Source organism: Triticum aestivum, chromosome 5A, assembly GCF_018294505.1.
Source record: "Triticum aestivum cultivar Chinese Spring chromosome 5A, IWGSC CS RefSeq v2.1, whole genome shotgun sequence".
NCBI lineage: Eukaryota > Viridiplantae > Streptophyta > Magnoliopsida > Poales > Poaceae > Triticum > Triticum aestivum.
This window is the reverse complement of record NC_057806.1, coordinates 137,165,251-137,171,250: the sequence shown is the minus strand read 5'-3', so window position 1 is coordinate 137,171,250 and position 6,000 is coordinate 137,165,251.

Below are 6,000 nucleotides of genomic sequence, written 5' to 3'. Positions count from 1 at the left end.
TTTGTGGCACTGTCGTTTAGGTCATATTGGTATAAAGCGCATGAAGAAACTCCATACCGATGGACTTTTGGAACCACTTGATTATGAATCACTTGGTACTTGCGAACCGTGCCTCTTGGGCAAGATGACTAAAACACCGTTCTCCGGTACTATGGAGAGAGCAACAGATTTGTTGGAAATCATACATACCGATGTATGTGGCCCGATGAATATTGAGGCTCGTGGCGGATATCGTTATTTTCTCACCTTCACAGATGATTTAAGCAGATATGGGTATATTTACTTAATGAAACATAAGTCTGAAACATTTGAAAAGTTCAAAGAATTTCAGAGTGAAGTTGAAAATCATCGTAACAAGAAAATTAAGTTTCTACGATCTGATCGTAGAGGAGAATATTTGAGTTACGAGTTTGGTGTACATTTGAAAAATTGTGGAATAGTTTCGCAACTCACGCCACCCGGAACACCACAGCGTAATGGTGTGTCCGAACGTCGTAATCGTACTTTACTAGATATGGTGCGATCTATGATGTCTCTTACTGATTTACCGCTATCATTTTGGGGATATGCTTTAGAGACGGCCGCATTCACGTTAAATAGGGCACCATCAAAATCCGTTGAGACGACGCCTTATGAACTGTGGTTTGGCAAGAAACCAAAGTTGTCGTTTCTTAAAGTTTGGGGCTGCGATGCTTATGTGAAAAAACTTCAACCTGATAAGCTCGAACCCAAATCGGAGAAATGTGTCTTCATAGGATACCCAAAGGAAACTGTTGGGTACACCTTCTATCACAGATCCGAAGGCAAAACATTCGTTGCTAAGAATGGATCATTTCTAGAGAAGGAGTTTCTCTCGAAAGAAGTGAGTGGGAGGAAAGTAGAACTTGACGAGGTAACTGTACCTGCTCCCTTACTGGAGAGTAGCTCATCACAGAAAACTGTTTCAGTGACACCTACACCGGTTAGTGAGGAAGCCAATGATAATGATCATGAAACTTCAGATCAAGATACTACTGAACCACGTAGATCAACCAGAGTAAGATCCGCGCCAGAGTGGTACGGAAATCCTGTTCTGGAAGTCATGCTACTAGATCATGATGAACCTACGAACTATGAAGAAGCGATGGTGAGCCCAGATTCCGCAAAGTGGCTTGAAGCCATGAAATCTCAGATGGGATCCATGTATGAGAACAAAGTATGGACTTTGGTTGACTTGCCCGATGATCGGCAAGCAATTGAGAATAAATGGATCTTTAAGAAGAAGACTGACGCTGATGGTAATGTTACTGTCTACAAAGCTCGACTTGTCGCAAAAGGTTTTCGACAAGTTCAAGGAATTGACTATGATGAGACCTTCTCACCCGTAGCGATGCTTAAGTCCGTCCGAATCATGTTAGCAATTGCCGCATTTTATGATTATGAAATTTGGCAAATGGATGTCAAAACTGCATTCCTGAATGGATTCCTGGAAGAAGAGTTGTATATGATGCAACCAGAAGGTTTTGTCGATCCAAAGGGAGCTAACAAAGTGTGCAAGCTCCAGCGATCCATTTATGGACTGGTGCAAGCCTCTCGGAGTTGGAATAAACGTTTTGATAGTGTGATCAAAGCATTTGGTTTTATACAGACTTTCGGAGAAGCCTGTATTTACAAGAAAGTGAGTGGGAGCTCTGTAGCATTTCTGATATTATATGTGGATGACATATTACTGATTGGAAATGATATAGAATTTCTGGATAGCATAAAGGGATACTTGAATAAAAGTTTTTCAATGAAAGACCTTGGTGAAGCTGCTTACATATTAGGCATTAAGATCTATAGAGATAGATCAAGACGCTTAATTGGACTTTCACAAAGCACATACCTTGACAAAATTTTGAAGAAGTTCAAAATGGATCAAGCAAAGAAAGGGTTCTTGCCTGTGTTACAAGGTGTGAAATTGAGTAAGACTCAATGCCCGACCACTGCAGAAGATAGAGAGAATATGAAAGATGTTCCCTATGCATCAGCCATAGGCTCTATCATGTATGCAATGTTGTGTACCAGACCTGATGTGTGCCTTGCTATAAGTTTAGCAGGGAGGTACCAAAGTAATCCAGGAATGGATCACTGGACGGCGGTCAAGAACATCCTGAAATACCTGAAAAGGACTAAGGATATGTTTCTCGTATATGGAAGTGACAAAGAGCTCATCGTAAAAGGTTACGTTGATGCAAGCTTTGACACTGATCCGGACGATTCTAAATCGCAAACCGGATACGTGTTTACATTAAACGGTGGAGCTGTCAGTTGGTGCAGTTCTAAACAAAGCGTCGTAGCGGGATCTACATGTGAAGCGGAATACATAGCTGCTTCGGAAGCAGCAAATGAAGGAGTCTGGATGAAGGAGTTCATATCCGATCTAGGTGTCATACCTAGTGCATCGGGTCCAATGAAAATCTTTTGTGACAATACTGGTGCAATTGCCTTGGCAAAGGAATCCAGATTTCACAAAAGGACCAAACACATCAAGAGACGCTTCAACTCCATCCGGGATCTAGTCCAGGTGGGAGACATAGAGATTTGCAAGATACATACGGATCTGAATGTTGCAGACCCGTTGACTAAGCCTCTTCCACGAGCAAAACATGATCAGCACCAAGGCTCCATGGGTGTTAGAATCATTACAGTGTAATCTAGATTATTGACTCTAGTGCAAGTGGGAGACTGAAGGAAATATGCCCTAGAGGCAATAATAAAGTTATTATTTATTTCCTTATAATCATGATAAATGTTTATTATTCATGCTAGAATTGTATTTACCGGAAACATAATACATGTGTGAATACATAGACAAACATAGTGTCACTAGTATGCCTCTACTTGACTAGCTCGTTAATCAAAGATGGTTATGTTTCCTAACCATGAACAAAGAGTTGTTATTTGATTAACGAGGTCACATCATTAGTAGAATGATCTGATTGACATGACCCATTCCATTAGCTTAGCACCCGATCGTTTAGTATGTTGCTATTGCTTTCTTCATGACTTATACATGTTCCTATGACTATGAGATTATGCAACTCCCGTTTACCGGAGGAACACTTTGGGTACTACCAAACGTCACAACGTAACTGGGTGATTATAAAGGAGTACTACAGGTGTCTCCAATGGTCGATGTTGGGTTGGCGTATTTCGAGATTAGGATTTGTCACTCCGATTGTCGGAGAGGTATCTTTGGGCCCTCTCGGTAATACACATCACATAAGCCTTGCAAGCATTACAACTAATATGTTAGTTGTGAGATGATGTATTACGGAACGAGTAAAGAGACTTGCCGGTAACGAGATTGAACTAGGTATTGGATACCGACGATCGAATCTCGGGCAAGTAACATACCGATGACAAAGGGAACAACGTATGTTGTTATGCGGTCTGACCGATAAAGATCTTCGTAGAATATGTAGGAGCCAATATGGGCATCCAGGTCCCGCTATTGGTTATTGACCAGAGACATGTCTCGGTCATGTCTACATTGTTCTCGAACCCGTAGGGTCCGCACGCTTAAGGTTACGATGACAGTTATATTATGAGTTTATGCATTTTGATGTACCGAAGGTTGTTCGGAGTCCCGGATGTGATCACGGACATGACGAGGAGTCTCGAAATGGTCGAGACATAAAGATTGATATATTGGAAGCCTATGTTTGGACATCGGAAGTGTTCCGGGTGAAATCGGGATTTTACCGGGTTACCGGGAGGTTACCGGAACCCCCCGGGAACCACATGGGCCTTCATGGGCCTTAGTGGAAAGGAGAAAGGGGCAGCCCAAGGGGGCTGCGCGCCTCCCCCCTTCCCCTAGTCCTATTAGGACTAGGAGGGGTGGCCGGCCACCCCTCTCCCTCTTTCCCCCTTGGGAATCCTAGTTGGAATAGGATTGGAGGGGAGTCCTACTCCCGGTAGGAGTAGGACTCCTCCTGCGCCTCCTCCTCCTGGCCGGCGCACCCTCCCCCCTTGGCTCCTTTATATACTGAGGCAGGGGCACCTCTAAACACACAAGTGGACACAAGTTGATCCACGTGATCGATTCCTTAGCCGTGTGCGGTGCCCCCTGCCACCATATTCCTCGATAATACTGTAGCGGAGTTTAGGCGAAGCCCTGCTGCTGTAGTTCATCAAGATCGTCACCACGCCGTCGTGCTGACGGAACTCTTCCCCGACACTTTGCTGGATCGGAGTCCGGGGATCGTCATCGAGCTGAACGTGTGCTCGAACTCGGAGGTGCCGTAGTTTCGGTGCTTGATCGGTTGGATCGTGAAGACGTACGACTACTTCCTCTACGTCGTGTCATCGCTTCCGCAGTCGGTCTGCGTTGGGTACGTAGACAATACTCTTCCCCTCGTTGCTATGCATCACATGATCTTGCGTGTGCGTAGGAATTTTTTTGAAATTACTACGAAACCCAACAGTTCTTTCGAGCCAAAGAAGGGAGCTCCACAGAGAAATTGTCCTGGTCGCAGTATCTTGCACCAGAGCATCTCGTGCCCTTCACCGATTAGCTAAAACAGCTGGTGGAGCTACATAGGGTGGCTGAACTAGCCATGAAGGATTTGATAATCCGGCTATGGCCAGCCGAAGCTATGCCCGGCAGCTACTTCGGACTCATGAAGCAGCTGGTGAACGCCTATCCTCGGCTGGACGTCGTCAAGCGACCGGCCTGCATTGAAGGTGCACGCATGGCCTTCGCCCGCTGCAAGATGTGGTGGACGAAGATGGACTCCGTCAAGCTGACCAAGGGGCCGCCAGAGGGAAAGGAGCACCGCACACCCGAGCGCTATTTTTCAGATGTCCTAGAGGGGTCTCGCATTGTAGCAATGCAGTGTGGGCAAGACATTATTTTCGAATGAATACATTCATGTTGTCTTTGCCTTGTATAATGAAAGAAGACTTTTATGTAATATAATGCTTTAAAAAAATTCTCCTCCTGTGCGGCCGTTTTATGTGAAATCTGAGAGTTGGCCAGTCGTCGGCTTCTGCCCCCACGTAGGAAATACGGGGGTGTTCGAGATGTAATCTAAACACTCTTGATCCAATTGTTTGGTCCTTGAAGGAGGTGTTTAGCGAGACGAACCAAGCAATCGGACTATGCGGCTTTAGCACTCTCACTTAGCCATAGGAGTTCGACAATAGAAATATGTGCGCAGCCCCTAGTATCCGGACTAGGATGTTTTAAACACTCGATCGGGTAAGTACCAATCCCTCGCGTAATGCGGAAAAAATCTCTAAGGATTTGAGACCTCCGAAGAGCTGACCGGCTCACGCCGCATCATGACAGCCAGTTTTCGGCTTTCTCTACTTAGGTGCTCACTTGGGTAAACCAAGGCACAATCGTAGTAGTTCTCCCTTTACTACCCTAGCCGATATAGCGGAACGTAAGGTAGCAAGCACAGGAGCCGGGCAACCCAACTATTGACCAAAGACATGATTCGGAGCCAATGCATATAGTGCTAAATTCGGGGTGCCGAACTATATTCTAAAAGTGCTCGGACTTTTGTTTCCATGTTGTGGGGCACTATGAAGCCCCTGGCAAATTGAAACGCACCCGAGTGTACAGGTGTTATCTGATAGAATTACCAGAAAGGAAAAGGAAAAAGGAAAGAAAAAGGATGAACTAGTGGTAAGCTAGAGCTGTGAAAATTTGGGCCCTAAATTGTTTCTATTATAATTTCATTGGTGTGTTAAAGTGCATTTATAAAAGTAATGCAATAAGAGGAAAGGCTATTTACTATGCCTTCACCAAGAGAGAATTGCGTGTGGGTCCTGAAGATAGGTAAAGGGATCGTTAAAGAGACCACCTAAGAATTTCCCAGTACGTCCATGCTTCTTGTTGTCTTGGTGTTTTTATCCTTCGAAAAGAATCGATGGTGAAGCCGCCAGGAAAGTCCTGTAAAAAAGGAAAACAAAATAAAAAAAGGGAATAGTGAAAGTATGAGTGTCCGGGGCGGTCGAACGGTATTGCGG